At 41.2% G+C, this 18091-nt stretch overlaps 3 non-coding genes and 6 pseudogenes across 3 annotated transcripts; 6 read left to right on the top strand and 3 right to left on the bottom strand.

Moving 5' to 3' along the window:
- Positions 1-1157: 1157 nt before the first annotated feature.
- LOC149938141 (U2 spliceosomal RNA) lies at positions 1158-1333 on the top strand (annotated as a pseudogene).
- Positions 1334-3292: 1959 nt separating this feature from the next.
- On the bottom strand, positions 3293-3411 carry LOC149938140 (5S ribosomal RNA). The gene has a single exon (XR_016481905.1). It is a non-coding gene; the product is annotated as a 5S ribosomal RNA (ribosomal RNA).
- Positions 3412-4558: 1147 nt separating this feature from the next.
- LOC149938139 (U2 spliceosomal RNA) lies at positions 4559-4667 on the top strand (annotated as a pseudogene).
- A 1458-nt stretch (positions 4668-6125) lies between these two features.
- Positions 6126-6303, top strand: LOC149938138 (U2 spliceosomal RNA; annotated as a pseudogene).
- Positions 6304-8262: 1959 nt separating this feature from the next.
- On the bottom strand, positions 8263-8381 carry LOC149938137 (5S ribosomal RNA). Its single transcript, XR_016481904.1, has one exon. It is a non-coding gene; the product is annotated as a 5S ribosomal RNA (ribosomal RNA).
- A 1151-nt stretch (positions 8382-9532) lies between these two features.
- On the top strand, positions 9533-9641 carry LOC149938136 (U2 spliceosomal RNA; annotated as a pseudogene).
- Positions 9642-11098: 1457 nt separating this feature from the next.
- LOC149938135 (U2 spliceosomal RNA) lies at positions 11099-11276 on the top strand (annotated as a pseudogene).
- A 1967-nt stretch (positions 11277-13243) lies between these two features.
- Positions 13244-13362, bottom strand: LOC149938134 (5S ribosomal RNA). Its single transcript, XR_016481903.1, has one exon. It is a non-coding gene; the product is annotated as a 5S ribosomal RNA (ribosomal RNA).
- A 1150-nt stretch (positions 13363-14512) lies between these two features.
- LOC149938133 (U2 spliceosomal RNA) lies at positions 14513-14656 on the top strand (annotated as a pseudogene).
- Positions 14657-18091: the final 3435 nt, after the last annotated feature.

The following is an 18091-nucleotide window of genomic DNA, read 5'->3' as shown; positions in this document are numbered from 1 at the left end:
AGTCAAGGTCAAGAGCCCAATCCCGAACCTGATGACCATCAGCGGACATCGCATTCAGCTCGTATATCAAGGTGTCCAAAGAATGTGCTTCTACTGTCGTAAAGACAGTCATCAGGTTCGGGATTGTCCTAAGAAGAAAAGAAAGGCGCCACCAGCTCCAGAAAATTCGGTCATCCAGGGCCATATTCCGGCCCCCGAAGACGCTGTCAATCTATGGAGCGAAACCACACCACCACCACAGGAAGGGGCAGCTATCACAGACGCTGCCGTCCACGAAGAACAGATGGAAGAATCTGTACCGGAAGCAGGATGTTTTGAGGGGGGTGAAGATGGCTGGAGTCTCTCTTCACCAGGATCTTCCCTAAAACCATCTGATTTGCCGCAAATGTCCAACGGCTACGCAAACGCAGTGAAGACTCCGCCACAGCACACACCTGTTCTAGAGCTCTTTCCCATTTCGAAAAACCCAGCATATGAAGAACCGATCTACGAACGAGATTGGAATTGGTCGACAATGACCGAACAGGAAATAGAGAACTTTTGCCGTCGTGCACGAAGCTTGGTCACAGAGTCACCAGAAATACTTAGATGGCGTGAAGAATCACTGACTGAAGCGCGCCTCACCTTGCAAAGTCGCAGGAAACGACCACAGACTTCCCCTTCAGAATCGCACATCAAAAAAGGGAAAAAATAGGCCCTGAATATGATATGTAAATATGTTTTTAATGACTCTTTACGTTTTATCTTTAGTTTTAATACGCTTTTAACTTTACATTATTTAAAGTTTTGATTTTGTAAATATTAAATGTCTATAGTTTAAAAAAAAAATGGTATGCTTAAATGTTATACTTACCGTATACTTACCTCGGATCCTGTTTACCCTGTAAAAATGAAAAGAAAATTGTTAAAACTAAAAAAATATGCCTAGAATGTGAAATCAAAAAAAAAAACCACTTACCTTGACCAAAACAAATCGGTGAAAAAATAACTCTTTTGTATTTTAAAATGTTTCAGTCCCGTTTATACTTGAATAATTGTAAATACTTACCTTTTAACGATAGAGGCGACGTCAGAAATTCTGGAATTTTGTGTGTAAAACAGTGTTCGCGATAATTTAAATTTTTTAATAACGCGGACACTTGTAACCATGACAACGAATTTTAAATAAACAAATTCAGTATCTGTTCTTATCAGCTTAATATCTGATACGGGTCCCATCGGGGCCCAAGATATTAAACTTATTTTTGGACGGCGGCGGAGTGGTCGGAGCTTGCTCCACCTCCGCCACGGGTCGGCCTGGTATTGCAGTAAATCCGGGATCGGCCCACTTCTCTCTTGAAATCAAAAATCAAACGCTCTTATAATGGCGCACTGCGCAACACAGTATTTCCGGGAAATGTTATTTGGCTGTCTTTATATATATTTCTTTATTATAATATATTGCCCCTCTGACGTCATAAGTGGTAAAATCCTTATTGTCGAATAGTTAATAATGAAGAATCGGAAAGATTCCAGTTTTTGAATTTTCTTTTACCTAGTTATACACTCTTTTTCGCGGTATTTTCACGGAGGATAGGAAGGGAGGCGAAGTAGGAGGGATGAATGGCGGCAAGATTGCGGCAGCTACGCTACGTCTAGCCGCCATTTTTCCGAAATTTTCCCGCCGCTAAGCTTCTTACAAGGATGCTGCCGCGTTCATCCCTCCTACTTCGCCTCCCTTCCTATCCTCCTTGGTATTTTCCTGGGCGCGTCCATGCTTGGTTTTCCCCCTTTCAGTCCTCTCCTCCATTATGGATACCCAAGGAGTGGATGCTAGACTCCCCGTTTAGGGCAGAGGCAATGGCCGACGAGCGGGAGGCAAGTAAGAGGGGTAAAATAAAGGCGCGAAAAGAGGTTGTTCTGTGTTATTCCTGTGGTTTTATTCGTAACCCAAGGTTCGTAAATCGTGCATGTTCTAAGTGGTTGGCTGAAGGAACCGGTTTTCATAACGTAAATTCGCGGGTTTCGGTATGGTGGGTAGAGACAGCGCGCCCCTCATTTTTAGGTCATTGGGTTCCAGCCAAGATGTTCCGCGTAAAGAGAAAACACGAAATAAGCCCCTCTCCATTTTTTCTCTCTTCCCGTCTTCCGTGGACAGTGAGTCGCCGCCGGGGGCCCGCCGCCCGCGGCAGCTACATTACCAAGATATAAAGTGGCAAGGCTTATTTTTGGTAAGTACAAAATCATTTATTATATATTGCTCTATAATTAACTATATTTGGAATTAAACATTTTTGTTCTATTTATCTCAAAGTCATGATTATTCCTAACATTAATAGTATTAAACTTAATATGATATATCTTTTGTTAAAGTAGATTAGGAATTTATAATTTTAATATTTATAGAGGAGTTCGGATTTAAAATGTTATATTTTTTTAATAATGATCTCAAAGATCTGACTTTTGAAATGTTTGTTACTTTTTCTAAGTATCAATAAAACATGACATTAAATTTATATTGTGCCAAGGTTCATTTTTATATTTTACATAAACTACATCACCTAAAACAATTAATAGATAAAAGTTAGCTATATTATTTTGTTTAAAAAATATATCTCTGTCTCCGTTTTATTATTTAATTTCGTGGTTTGTTTTGATATTTTGTATTTTTGGGTTACTCCCCTAATCCATGCGGCTGTCCCATGATAAAACCTTCTATAAAACATTTTCCAAAAGTCCTTTTTTAGATTCAACTATTTAAATTACATTTAAGATTAAAATTTAGAACAAAAAATATATTTCACAATTAGAATTTGTTAATAAAATTTTAACTTTGGACTTCATTCCAAAACCAGAAAAGGCCATTTCAGAGTGGATTTTACCGCGGAAATGTTTTTGTTTAGAGATAAACGTTAGTTAGTTAGTTAGTTAGTTAGTTAGTTAATTAGTTAGTTAGTTAGTTAGTTAGTTAATTAGTTAGTTAGTTAGTTAGTTAGTTAGTTAGTTAGTTAGTTAGTAAGTAAGTAAGTAAGTAAGTAAGTAAGTAAGTTAGTACTATTTTAAGTACAAGCCTTAAGTAGAATAAAATGAAAACCAATTTTCTCGCCATTTTATTTTGTTCAATTTTGATACTAACATGTATTTTATTCACGGAAAGATGCTGCCAGTTGTTAAAAAAAGGCCAAGAGTTGACCGAAATAATATTATCGTCTGGGCGAACTTTTAATTGCATAAAAAAGCAGCGTCAAAATGATAGGATGAAGGTATTTTCCTGTTAAAAGACGCAAATCCCATCCCGCGAAAATAAATGAGTAGCCAACGGCACGCGGTGTTCCCAGGTGGTCTCCCTCCCAAGTACTGACCGCGCTCGACGCTGCTTAACTTCGGTGATCAGACGAGAACCGGTGTATTCAGCGTGATATGGCCGTTGCCGCTAGAGTGTAATTGATAGCGGTGGACAAGCCGCGACTAGCCAGGTCCTGGTAGGTTGGTGATCGCCGAGGGCCACCGGCTGCATGCGGCTCCAATAGAACGTTCTATACACTCTTTTTAGAAACGTTTACTGGGCGCCGATATTATCGTACAGACAACCAACGAGCAAGCCCTTTACCGCAGAAATTTCATCCCCCCCCCCAAACCAGTTTTTTCATCACCCTCCCCGTAGACTGTAAGGTGATGGCGGTCGATTGGGAAGGCGCGTTTACGAATCTATAAAATTGGTGTGGTGTGCTTTCCCCCTTTGGAGTTCGGAGGAGGTGAAGGTTTGGCCGGTTTTTCGTCTTAGAGAAATATATTTATCTGGCAAACCCGTAAGAAATTGAGAGCAGTCAATTTTTATTAGTAGCGTAGTTGCTAGCCTAGGCTTCACATATTTCCGGCTTTGCTTTCCGCGCCTTTTTTCTTATTTTAAATGATTTTTGTAATAAATGTATGATGGCAAATAAGCAAAATTCTAGAAAATACTAGTCCCAAATCCACGTGTTTAAGATGAAACTTAGATCATGAAAATATCCTTAACCCCAAACATACTTCAACACCTAGGGTGCCTCCTACAACTCCTAAAAGGTACGTCTCTAAAATATTCATATAAAGACAGGACATAAGCCGAATTCTCTTAAACCAAAGAATAACAAAAGTTGTTAGTCCTGCTGAATCAGCTCTATAGTCTGTATGAAAAGTGACCGGTTATGGTCCACTTTTATAGAACGCTCTATTCGCTTATAATAAATTTTTCCTAAATGGTCATTTAAACGCGTTTGACGTTTCACGTAGAATCTAGTACACTTAATACGTTATTTATGGTCCTATAAACCACCATTTAGATTTTTTTTCCATACGGCCCGGTAAAGTGGCCCACTCTACTGTCTCTAGCCGATGACCCCAAAAGTGCCAGTCCGGGCCTGGCGGTGTACCTCTATTTCACGGATTCAAGATATCGTCTTCTCCTTTGTTCGCGCGATGGCTACAAACGTTGTCATCTCCCACCAGGACCAACATTCGGTGACGTAATTATGAAATATTTGAAATGCTCGAATTCTCTCTTTTTACTTTGTTAAACAGTGACGGCTCCTAGCGGGTTATCGCTTCTCGGCCTTTTGGCTAAGATCAAAGTGTAGTATCTGTTTGCTCCTTTTTTCGAAGCCAAAGGCCGGGAACCGTATTTACCTGTATTGGGAAGTTTACTTACCTGCACTGCCGCTCCAGTCTCCTGCTGATCCTGTTCCGGTCCGTCTGTTCCTGAAATCCACAATCTTGGATCCACCACGAAAGGGATCGCTTCCCAGCGATTCCAGAAGTCCTCCAGCGATTCCGATGACCTCGGAGAGAGGCATCATGCCTCCTGCGCTACCGACGATCCTGAACCAGCAAGTTCCGGTTCCAGCTTTGGCTTCAGCTTCAGCTCTCAAGGCCGCTTCAGCCAGAGTTAAATTCGACGGAGTTGACGTGGAAGACGTAGCAAAAGCTTTGTTTAACCACGTCGAAGTGAAGAATGTTACCGTCTTCCAATTGGTCTCCAAGACCGAAGCTCAGATCACCTTTCGAGATGCAGCTAGTTTTCAGCGAGCCGTTGACAGCGGAATCGTCGTGGGTGACAAACAACTGGATGTCATCGGTGTAGTCGACCCAGTGGCGTATATCACTGTGAAGGATGCGCCGAGTTGGTGGGAGTTGGCTATATTTAAAAAATGGCTACGATCAAGCTGCGACGTCATCGCAGAATCTTGGGAGACTTACCAGGGCGGCGCTTTAAAAGATGTCCGAACCGGAACAAGGCGGCTGCAAGTTAAAGTCAAGGGTCCAATCCCGAACCTGATGACCATCAATGGGCATCGCATTCAGATCACTTACCGAGGCGTCCAGAGAATGTGTTTCTTTTGCCATAAAGACACTCATCAGGTTCGGGATTGTCCGAAAAAGAAGTCCAAGACTCGCCAGCCCCCAGAGTCCAACGGAGAAGTCATCCCAGCTCCCAGTAACTCGACAACTGCTCCCTTGGGGGTGATACTTACCAATGCCATCTCTCGAGAAGAAATCCTGAAAGAAAAACCATCACGCTCACCTGTAATACTTACCGAATCAAACGACTCCAGAACCTCCAACGAAAGCTTTTACTTGGCAACACCTTCTCCAAAGACCGTAGATCCTCCAGCCAAAATCTGTACCTTCGCCGACGCTCTGAAATCGCCACCACATCATGAACCTCAACCAGAAACTGAAAGCGAACCTGACTCCAACGAACATGACAGCCCCACAACCAGACCAAGATTCGATCCATTAGATTGGAATTATAACGAGGTGCCAGGCCTTAACCTACTAAAGAAAAACGAACTTCAAGCCCTCCTCGAAAAAATCAATGCCAGAGCCCCCACACGTTCAATTAGCCTAACCCGGACAGCAGAAGACCTCGTCGTAAGAATAACTGACCTCCTGAAAAACTATCCCAAAAGACGACGGAGTAGAACTCCAGAAAAAGAAATTAAAAAAGGAAAAATATGATTTAAATTTAATTTTTAAATTTTTAACATAGTTCTTTACTCGACTTTTATACCATGATCCTTTTTAAACGATTGTTCGCGCTAATTTAATTAATTAAACCGTGAACAAATATATAACAAATGAAAAATGTAAAAATGTAAAAAACGACAATCTTTTAATAAACAATTAAAAGTATCTGTTCTTATCAGCTTAATATCTGATACGGGTCCCATCGGGGCCCAAGATATTAAACTTATTTTTGGACGGCGGCGGAGTGGTCGGAGCTTGCTCCACCTCCGCCACGGGTCGGCCTGGTATTGCAGTAAATCCGGGATCGGCCCACTTCTCTCTTGAAATCAAAAATCAAACGCTCTTATAATGGCGCACTGCGCAACACAGTATTTCCGGGAAATGTTATTTGGCTGTCTTTATATATATTTCTTTATTATAATATATTGCCCCTCTGACGTCATAAGTGGTAAAATCCTTATTGTCGAATAGTTAATAATGAAGAATCGGAAAGATTCCAGTTTTTGAATTTTCTTTTACCTAGTTATACACTCTTTTTCGCGGTATTTTCACGGAGGATAGGAAGGGAGGCGAAGTAGGAGGGATGAATGGCGGCAAGATTGCGGCAGCTACGCTACGTCTAGCCGCCATTTTTCCGAAATTTTCCCGCCGCTAAGCTTCTTACAAGGATGCTGCCGCGTTCATCCCTCCTACTTCGCCTCCCTTCCTATCCTCCTTGGTATTTTCCTGGGCGCGTCCATGCTTGGTTTTCCCCCTTTCAGTCCTCTCCTCCATTATGGATACCCAAGGAGTGGATGCTAGACTCCCCGTTTAGGGCAGAGGCAATGGCCGACGAGCGGGAGGCAAGTAAGAGGGGTAAAATAAAGGCGCGAAAAGAGGTTGTTCTGTGTTATTCCTGTGGTTTTATTCGTAACCCAAGGTTCGTAAATCGTGCATGTTCTAAGTGGTTGGCTGAAGGAACCGGTTTTCATAACGTAAATTCGCGGGTTTCGGTATGGTGGGTAGAGACAGCGCGCCCCTCATTTTTAGGTCATTGGGTTCCAGCCAAGATGTTCCGCGTAAAGAGAAAACACGAAATAAGCCCCTCTCCATTTTTTCTCTCTTCCCGTCTTCCGTGGACAGTGAGTCGCCGCCGGGGGCCCGCCGCCCGCGGCAGCTACATTACCAAGATATAAAGTGGCAAGGCTTATTTTTGGTAAGTACAAAATCATTTATTATATATTGCTCTATAATTAACTATATTTGGAATTAAACATTTTTGTTCTATTTATCTCAAAGTCATGATTATTCCTAACATTAATAGTATTAAACTTAATATGATATATCTTTTGTTAAAGTAGATTAGGAATTTATAATTTTAATATTTATAGAGGAGTTCGGATTTAAAATGTTATATTTTTTTAATAATGATCTCAAAGATCTGACTTTTGAAATGTTTGTTACTTTTTCTAAGTATCAATAAAACATGACATTAAATTTATATTGTGCCAAGGTTCATTTTTATATTTTACATAAACTACATCACCTAAAACAATTAATAGATAAAAGTTAGCTATATTATTTTGTTTAAAAAATATATCTCTGTCTCCGTTTTATTATTTAATTTCGTGGTTTGTTTTGATATTTTGTATTTTTGGGTTACTCCCCTAATCCATGCGGCTGTCCCATGATAAAACCTTCTATAAAACATTTTCCAAAAGTCCTTTTTTAGATTCAACTATTTAAATTACATTTAAGATTAAAATTTAGAACAAAAAATATATTTCACAATTAGAATTTGTTAATAAAATTTTAACTTTGGACTTCATTCCAAAACCAGAAAAGGCCATTTCAGAGTGGATTTTACCGCGGAAATGTTTTTGTTTAGAGATAAACGTTAGTTAGTTAGTTAGTTAGTTAGTTAGTTAATTAGTTAGTTAGTTAGTTAGTTAGTTAATTAGTTAGTTAGTTAGTTAGTTAGTTAGTTAGTTAGTTAGTTAGTAAGTAAGTAAGTAAGTAAGTAAGTAAGTAAGTTAGTACTATTTTAAGTACAAGCCTTAAGTAGAATAAAATGAAAACCAATTTTCTCGCCATTTTATTTTGTTCAATTTTGATACTAACATGTATTTTATTCACGGAAAGATGCTGCCAGTTGTTAAAAAAAGGCCAAGAGTTGACCGAAATAATATTATCGTCTGGGCGAACTTTTAATTGCATAAAAAAGCAGCGTCAAAATGATAGGATGAAGGTATTTTCCTGTTAAAAGACGCAAATCCCATCCCGCGAAAATAAATGAGTAGCCAACGGCACGCGGTGTTCCCAGGTGGTCTCCCTCCCAAGTACTGACCGCGCTCGACGCTGCTTAACTTCGGTGATCAGACGAGAACCGGTGTATTCAGCGTGATATGGCCGTTGCCGCTAGAGTGTAATTGATAGCGGTGGACAAGCCGCGACTAGCCAGGTCCTGGTAGGTTGGTGATCGCCGAGGGCCACCGGCTGCATGCGGCTCCAATAGAACGTTCTATACACTCTTTTTAGAAACGTTTACTGGGCGCCGATATTATCGTACAGACAACCAACGAGCAAGCCCTTTACCGCAGAAATTTCATCCCCCCCCCCCCCCAAACCAGTTTTTTCATCACCCTCCCCGTAGACTGTAAGGTGATGGCGGTCGATTGGGAAGGCGCGTTTACGAATCTATAAAATTGGTGTGGTGTGCTTTCCCCCTTTGGAGTTCGGAGGAGGTGAAGGTTTGGCCGGTTTTTCGTCTTAGAGAAATATATTTATCTGGCAAACCCGTAAGAAATTGAGAGCAGTCAATTTTTATTAGTAGCGTAGTTGCTAGCCTAGGCTTCACATATTTCCGGCTTTGCTTTCCGCGCCTTTTTTCTTATTTTAAATGATTTTTGTAATAAATGTATGATGGCAAATAAGCAAAATTCTAGAAAATACTAGTCCCAAATCCACGTGTTTAAGATGAAACTTAGATCATGAAAATATCCTTAACCCCAAACATACTTCAACACCTAGGGTGCCTCCTACAACTCCTAAAAGGTACGTCTCTAAAATATTCATATAAAGACAGGACATAAGCCGAATTCTCTTAAACCAAAGAATAACAAAAGTTGTTAGTCCTGCTGAACCAGCTCTATAGTCTGTATGAAAAGTGACCGGTTATGGTCCACTTTTATAGAACGCTCTATTCGCTTATAATAAATTTTTCCTAAATGGTCATTTAAACGCGTTTGACGTTTCACGTAGAATCTAGTACACTTAATACGTTATTTATGGTCCTATAAACCACCATTTAGATTTTTTTTCCATACGGCCCGGTAAAGTGGCCCACTCTACTGTCTCTAGCCGATGACCCCAAAAGTGCCAGTCCGGGCCTGGCGGTGTACCTCTATTTCACGGATTCAAGATATCGTCTTCTCCTTTGTTCGCGCGATGGCTACAAACGTTGTCATCTCCCACCAGGACCAACATTCGGTGACGTAATTATGAAATATTTGAAATGCTCGAATTCTCTCTTTTTACTTTGTTAAACAGTGACGGCTCCTAGCGGGTTATCGCTTCTCGGCCTTTTGGCTAAGATCAAAGTGTAGTATCTGTTTGCTCCTTTTTTCGAAGCCAAAGGCCGGGAACCGTATTTACCTGTATTGGGAAGTTTACTTACCTGCACTGCCGCTCCAGTCTCCTGCTGATCCTGTTCCGGTCCGTCTGTTCCTGAAATCCACAATCTTGGATCCACCACGAAAGGGATCGCTTCCCAGCGATTCCAGAAGTCCTCCAGCGATTCCGATGACCTCGGAGAGAGGCATCATGCCTCCTGCGCTACCGACGATCCTGAACCAGCAAGTTCCGGTTCCAGCTTTGGCTTCAGCTTCAGCTCTCAAGGCCGCTTCAGCCAGAGTTAAATTCGACGGAGTTGACGTGGAAGACGTAGCAAAAGCTTTGTTTAACCACGTCGAAGTGAAGAATGTTACCGTCTTCCAATTGGTCTCCAAGACCGAAGCTCAGATCACCTTTCGAGATGCAGCTAGTTTTCAGCGAGCCGTTGACAGCGGAATCGTCGTGGGTGACAAACAACTGGATGTCATCGGTGTAGTCGACCCAGTGGCGTATATCACTGTGAAGGATGCGCCGAGTTGGTGGGAGTTGGCTATATTTAAAAAATGGCTACGATCAAGCTGCGACGTCATCGCAGAATCTTGGGAGACTTACCAGGGCGGCGCTTTAAAAGATGTCCGAACCGGAACAAGGCGGCTGCAAGTTAAAGTCAAGGGTCCAATCCCGAACCTGATGACCATCAATGGGCATCGCATTCAGATCACTTACCGAGGCGTCCAGAGAATGTGTTTCTTTTGCCATAAAGACACTCATCAGGTTCGGGATTGTCCGAAAAAGAAGTCCAAGACTCGCCAGCCCCCAGAGTCCAACGGAGAAGTCATCCCAGCTCCCAGTAACTCGACAACTGCTCCCTTGGGGGTGATACTTACCAATGCCATCTCTCGAGAAGAAATCCTGAAAGAAAAACCATCACGCTCACCTGTAATACTTACCGAATCAAACGACTCCAGAACCTCCAACGAAAGCTTTTACTTGGCAACACCTTCTCCAAAGACCGTAGATCCTCCAGCTAAATCTGTACCTTCGCCGACGCTCTGAAATCGCCACCACATCATGAACCTCAACCAGAAACTGAAAGCGAACCTGACTCCAACGAACATGACAGCCCCACAACCAGACCAAGATTCGATCCATTAGATTGGAATTATAACGAGGTGCCAGGCCTTAACCTACTAAAGAAAAACGAACTTCAAGCCCTCCTCGAAAAAATCAATGCCAGAGCCCCCACACGTTCAATTAGCCTAACCCGGACAGCAGAAGACCTCGTCGTAAGAATAACTGACCTCCTGAAAAACTATCCCAAAAGACGACGGAGTAGAACTCCAGAAAAAGAAATTAAAAAAGGAAAAATATGATTTAAATTTAATTTTTAAATTTTTAACATAGTTCTTTACTCGACTTTTATACCATGATCCTTTTTAAACGATTGTTCGCGCTAATTTAATTAATTAAACCGTGAACAAATATATAACAAATGAAAAATGTAAAAATGTAAAAAACGACAATCTTTTAATAAACAATTAAAAGTATCTGTTCTTATCAGCTTAATATCTGATACGGGTCCCATCGGGGCCCAAGATATTAAACTTATTTTTGGACGGCGGCGGAGTGGTCGGAGCTTGCTCCACCTCCGCCACGGGTCGGCCTGGTATTGCAGTAAATCCGGGATCGGCCCACTTCTCTCTTGAAATCAAAAATCAAACGCTCTTATAATGGCGCACTGCGCAACACAGTATTTCCGGGAAATGTTATTTGGCTGTCTTTATATATATTTCTTTATTATAATATATTGCCCCTCTGACGTCATAAGTGGTAAAATCCTTATTGTCGAATAGTTAATAATGAAGAATCGGAAAGATTCCAGTTTTTGAATTTTCTTTTACCTAGTTATACACTCTTTTTCGCGGTATTTTCACGGAGGATAGGAAGGGAGGCGAAGTAGGAGGGATGAATGGCGGCAAGATTGCGGCAGCTACGCTACGTCTAGCCGCCATTTTTCCGAAATTTTCCCGCCGCTAAGCTTCTTACAAGGATGCTGCCGCGTTCATCCCTCCTACTTCGCCTCCCTTCCTATCCTCCTTGGTATTTTCCTGGGCGCGTCCATGCTTGGTTTTCCCCCTTTCAGTCCTCTCCTCCATTATGGATACCCAAGGAGTGGATGCTAGACTCCCCGTTTAGGGCAGAGGCAATGGCCGACGAGCGGGAGGCAAGTAAGAGGGGTAAAATAAAGGCGCGAAAAGAGGTTGTTCTGTGTTATTCCTGTGGTTTTATTCGTAACCCAAGGTTCGTAAATCGTGCATGTTCTAAGTGGTTGGCTGAAGGAACCGGTTTTCATAACGTAAATTCGCGGGTTTCGGTATGGTGGGTAGAGACAGCGCGCCCCTCATTTTTAGGTCATTGGGTTCCAGCCAAGATGTTCCGCGTAAAGAGAAAACACGAAATAAGCCCCTCTCCATTTTTTCTCTCTTCCCGTCTTCCGTGGACAGTGAGTCGCCGCCGGGGGCCCGCCGCCCGCGGCAGCTACATTACCAAGATATAAAGTGGCAAGGCTTATTTTTGGTAAGTACAAAATCATTTATTATATATTGCTCTATAATTAACTATATTTGGAATTAAACATTTTTGTTCTATTTATCTCAAAGTCATGATTATTCCTAACATTAATAGTATTAAACTTAATATGATATATCTTTTGTTAAAGTAGATTAGGAATTTATAATTTTAATATTTATAGAGGAGTTCGGATTTAAAATGTTATATTTTTTTAATAATGATCTCAAAGATCTGACTTTTGAAATGTTTGTTACTTTTTCTAAGTATCAATAAAACATGACATTAAATTTATATTGTGCCAAGGTTCATTTTTATATTTTACATAAACTACATCACCTAAAACAATTAATAGATAAAAGTTAGCTATATTATTTTGTTTAAAAAATATATCTCTGTCTCCGTTTTATTATTTAATTTCGTGGTTTGTTTTGATATTTTGTATTTTTGGGTTACTCCCCTAATCCATGCGGCTGTCCCATGATAAAACCTTCTATAAAACATTTTCCAAAAGTCCTTTTTTAGATTCAACTATTTAAATTACATTTAAGATTAAAATTTAGAACAAAAAATATATTTCACAATTAGAATTTGTTAATAAAATTTTAACTTTGGACTTCATTCCAAAACCAGAAAAGGCCATTTCAGAGTGGATTTTACCGCGGAAATGTTTTTGTTTAGAGATAAACGTTAGTTAGTTAGTTAGTTAGTTAGTTAGTTAATTAGTTAGTTAGTTAGTTAGTTAGTTAATTAGTTAGTTAGTTAGTTAGTTAGTTAGTTAGTTAGTTAGTTAGTTAGTTAGTAAGTAAGTAAGTAAGTAAGTAAGTAAGTAAGTTAGTACTATTTTAAGTACAAGCCTTAAGTAGAATAAAATGAAAACCAATTTTCTCGCCATTTTATTTTGTTCAATTTTGATACTAACATGTATTTTATTCACGGAAAGATGCTGCCAGTTGTTAAAAAAAGGCCAAGAGTTGACCGAAATAATATTATCGTCTGGGCGAACTTTTAATTGCATAAAAAAGCAGCGTCAAAATGATAGGATGAAGGTATTTTCCTGTTAAAAGACGCAAATCCCATCCCGCGAAAATAAATGAGTAGCCAACGGCACGCGGTGTTCCCAGGTGGTCTCCCTCCCAAGTACTGACCGCGCTCGACGCTGCTTAACTTCGGTGATCAGACGAGAACCGGTGTATTCAGCGTGATATGGCCGTTGCCGCTAGAGTGTAATTGATAGCGGTGGACAAGCCGCGACTAGCCAGGTCCTGGTAGGTTGGTGATCGCCGAGGGCCACCGGCTGCATGCGGCTCCAATAGAACGTTCTATACACTCTTTTTAGAAACGTTTACTGGGCGCCGATATTATCGTACAGACAACCAACGAGCAAGCCCTTTACCGCAGAAATTTCATCCCCCCCCCCCCCAAACCAGTTTTTTCATCACCCTCCCCGTAGACTGTAAGGTGATGGCGGTCGATTGGGAAGGCGCGTTTACGAATCTATAAAATTGGTGTGGTGTGCTTTCCCCCTTTGGAGTTCGGAGGAGGTGAAGGTTTGGCCGGTTTTTCGTCTTAGAGAAATATATTTATCTGGCAAACCCGTAAGAAATTGAGAGCAGTCAATTTTTATTAGTAGCGTAGTTGCTAGCCTAGGCTTCACATATTTCCGGCTTTGCTTTCCGCGCCTTTTTTCTTATTTTAAATGATTTTTGTAATAAATGTATGATGGCAAATAAGCAAAATTCTAGAAAATACTAGTCCCAAATCCACGTGTTTAAGATGAAACTTAGATCATGAAAATATCCTTAACCCCAAACATACTTCAACACCTAGGGTGCCTCCTACAACTCCTAAAAGGTACGTCTCTAAAATATTCATATAAAGACAGGACATAAGCCGAATTCTCTTAAACCAAAGAATAACAAAAGTTGTTAGTCCTGCTGAACCAGCTCTATAGTCTGTATGAAAAGTGACCGGTTATGGTCCACTTTTATAGAACGCTCTATTCGCTTATAATAAATTTTTCCTAAATGGTCATTTAAACGCGTTTGACGTTTCACGTAGAATCTAGTACACTTAATACGTTATTTATGGTCCTATAAACCACCATTTAGATTTTTTTTCCATACGGCCCGGTAAAGTGGCCCACTCTACTGTCTCTAGCCGATGACCCCAAAAGTGCCAGTCCGGGCCTGGCGGTGTACCTCTATTTCACGGATTCAAGATATCGTCTTCTCCTTTGTTCGCGCGATGGCTACAAACGTTGTCATCTCCCACCAGGACCAACATTCGGTGACGTAATTATGAAATATTTGAAATGCTCGAATTCTCTCTTTTTACTTTGTTAAACAGTGACGGCTCCTAGCGGGTTATCGCTTCTCGGCCTTTTGGCTAAGATCAAAGTGTAGTATCTGTTCCCAGCTATTTCGCTGAAATCTTGGCCGAAAGGCCGTTAAGCGACGTTTACGCTTCTCAGCCTGTTCCTGCGATGCTGACTTACCTGCCGGTATCCTGACGACGCTGTTCCTGTTCCTGCTCCTGAAGCTGTTGCTGCTGTTTCTTGTTCCTGTGCTGTACCTGATCCCGCAGCTGTTCCTGGTCCTGGTCCTGCTGCCACTTAACTGTCGCTGTTGTTCCTGGACTCGATATTCCTGACAAAGTACTTACCTGGTACTTACCTGCCGTTGCTGCTGACCCGCTCCACTGACGCCGCTCCTCCTTGGAGCGTCTCCAACCAGACGATACTCTCCTAGCCTGAAATGGCTACGGAGGAGAAGAAGAGAACAGCTCGGCTAGAAGTCGAGGCTGACTTTCTAGACGTGGCTAAAACCATTTACGACCAGCTTGGACCAAAAAGCATAGATACTCTACAACCTATGGGTAAGGGAATCTTTCTGATTACGTTTACGACCTTGGCCTTCCTTCAAGAAGCTCTCTCATGCGATGACCTGAAAAGTAATGAAAAAAAATGGAAACTTACCTCCATGGATGATGATGGAATTTGGATTACCATAAAGAACCTGCCCAAATGGATCCAATGGGATTCAGTCCTAAGTACCTTGAGACAATACGGTAGTATAAAATCCTACCACTTTGATGAATACCAACAGCTAAAAGGAGTGAAAAATGGTGACAGATCTGTGAAATTAATAATGAATAAAACCATCCCCAACGTTTTATTTTTTGGACGTAGCCGCGCCTTGGTATACTACCGAGGCGTGGTGAAAAAATGCTTTTATTGTGATGAAGTGGGTCACACCGTTTCATCTTGTGAGCAGAAGAGGGCGTCGTTAGAAGCAAGACAGCCGGTCCCGCTGCAAGGCCGAAGTCCAGCTCTTAGCGAGTCCGAAAACGACCAAGAGCCAGAAGTCAAAGAAATTCCAGTCACAAAGACGAATCTTCAGGAAAAAACCAACGAGGATTCGACCATACCGCCAAAGCCCCATAAAACAGCCAATAGCAATATTCTGGACCAGATGGTAACACCCTTCATCTCCGACGTTTCCAGTAACGAACCTAATAGTAGCGACGCAGAAACCAGCGAAGAAGAAATCAACGCCAATACCGGCCCCAGATGGGATCCCAAGACTTGGAACTACGGCGACAAACCAGACCTCAACAAACTGACCAAAAACGAACTACAAGAACTCTTCGAGCGTGTTAACCGGACACCTGCAACCCGACCAGATTCAGCTAACTCGGAAATTGATGAACTTCTTGACAACATCAGTACAAGACTCCTTAACTATCCAAAACGCCGACGAAGCGCTACCCCAGTAAAAAAAGCCAAAAAGGGAAAATCAACGCGGTAAAATTAACTATTTTTAAATTTGAAAATTTAAAAATCGGTTTTTTTTTGTGTATGCAATTATTGTCTTTTTAAACCTTTTATACTTACCAAATGATCACAACGCCAGCTTAGCATTCTCACTTTTAACTCTTTTTGAAATAATTGGATTTTAATAATTTTTTTTTAACCCATTAAGGGACAATTTACGAGTTCAATTTTTAAACTTAAACTCGGTCTTTCCTATGAAATGAATTTTGTTATTTTGAACGACCTGCTGTAATTTAAAATTAATTTAAAAAGCAGGAAAAAAAATACGACGAGGGTACTGTATTTTTATTGAAAAAATAATAAACAAATTCAGTATCTGTTCTTATCCTCGGAGAGAGCAGTCGCACAGTTTCGAGCTCCGTCTTTTTCGTTTATTACAACGTTATTTTACGCAGTCCGCCATTTTTTGGGGGCGTATTCTCGGTTCAGGCATTAAGCCTAGTTTTATTTAATAGCTGCTTTTAACTACAATTTTAATTTTACTGTGTAATTTTTCAACTAAGTTCCCTTTTGGGAACAGTTTCGATACCACTGAGCCTCGTTTCTGGCTATCCCGCAGTCATGGCGGGTGCCACTGCGGAGCGTAAAAAGACTGGCCGTTTGGAAGCGGATTTCCCGTACCAAGATGTCCTTCGTGCGATCTATGAAAATATCGGACCGAGGACAGTCGACACCATTCAGCCGATGGGCAAAGGCATCTTTATGGTGACGTTTACCAATATCTCGAGTGCTGCGAAAGCTTTCGACTTGGGAAAAATCAGCGTTAATGGCCGAGATTGTCCATTAACAAGTTTGGATGATAGTGGGCGTTGGATCACTGTCCGAAATTTACCTCGTTGGCTCCAATGGGATTCTGTGAGCTCCTCGTTGGCGCCGTATGGCAAGGTTATAAGTCACAAATTTGAAGAGTATGGAGATTTCCCGGGAGTGAAGTCTGGCACTAGACTGATAAAGATCCAGATGACGAAACCGATTCCAAATGTAATGACGTTTTCCAAGGTTCATCGTGCCCTTATTTACTATAACGGGGTGGAAAAACGTTGTTTTGCCTGCAACGAAACGGGTCACACTAGAAAGGAATGCCCAGTAGTCAGAGACCGCCAGGCGCAGACAGCCAAAGAAAAGACTCCGGAGGAGACCTTGCTCAACACCACGGAGTTCCCGCCTTTATCCAGTGCAGAGGAGAAAGAACACCCAAAGGCTGTTGGTTCAGACCCCGAGGGAGAAGAGCCAACTCTCAGGTCGTCCGAATCAGGTGATAAGTCAACTGATGGAAACCTAATTATTGATGAAGGAAACACCAGCCCAAAATCGGCTAAGCCAACTAGGTTGTCGGAAAGCGAGGACTCCGACAGCAACATGGAGGACGCCGAGGACAACCTCGCAGAAGTCGTCAAGGATAGTACCGACAACATGGACGCTAACAGGTCGTATTCGGGAATAGCTCAGTCGACAACGCCTACTTCCGGTGTAGCTGTGCGTGAAACAAAAAAGAGAAACGCCAGTCCAGGGGTGTCAAGCCCGAACAAAAGAACAGTTAAAGGACCCTCCCGTGGTACGCGTAAGTAAAATTACCGTATTTTTAACTTATTGACTTTAAAAACAGTTATTTACAAGAAAGAGAGAACATTTATTTACATTTTAAGAACTATACAAACTTTTTATGACTAATCTAAAAATTGGAAGCCTAAACGTGAATGGTTTAAAATGCAAGAATAAACAGGCGGAAATAGCGTCAATTTTTCTGGGCGAAAACTTGGATATTTTGTTTCTACAGGAAACGCACTGGCGGCAATTAGACGATTGGAAATCCATCAGAAAAATATTTATAGATGGAGTAATTTTTTATAGTAGCGCCATATCGTCGCAATCATGCGGGGTAGCCATTTTAGTCAAAACTAAATACAAAGATAACGTTAAAAACATTCGTACAGATTATCAAGGACGAGTTTTAAGTTTAAATTTTAAATTTTTTAACAGAAGTATCAGACTTATCTCAATTTACGCACCTAATAAACCAAAAGAGCGTCGGTTGTTTTTTACTAATTTATTTGAATTTTTTGATGGTAAATACGATAATGTTATATTAGGGGGAGATTTTAATTGTGTTGA

This window comes from Leiobunum rupestre, chromosome 6, assembly GCF_980474605.1.
Source record: "Leiobunum rupestre chromosome 6, qqLeiRupe1.1.hap1, whole genome shotgun sequence".
Taxonomy (NCBI): domain Eukaryota; kingdom Metazoa; phylum Arthropoda; class Arachnida; order Opiliones; family Sclerosomatidae; genus Leiobunum; species Leiobunum rupestre.
The sequence above is the reverse complement of the archived record's forward strand: the minus strand, read 5'-3'. Positions and strand labels throughout refer to the sequence as shown.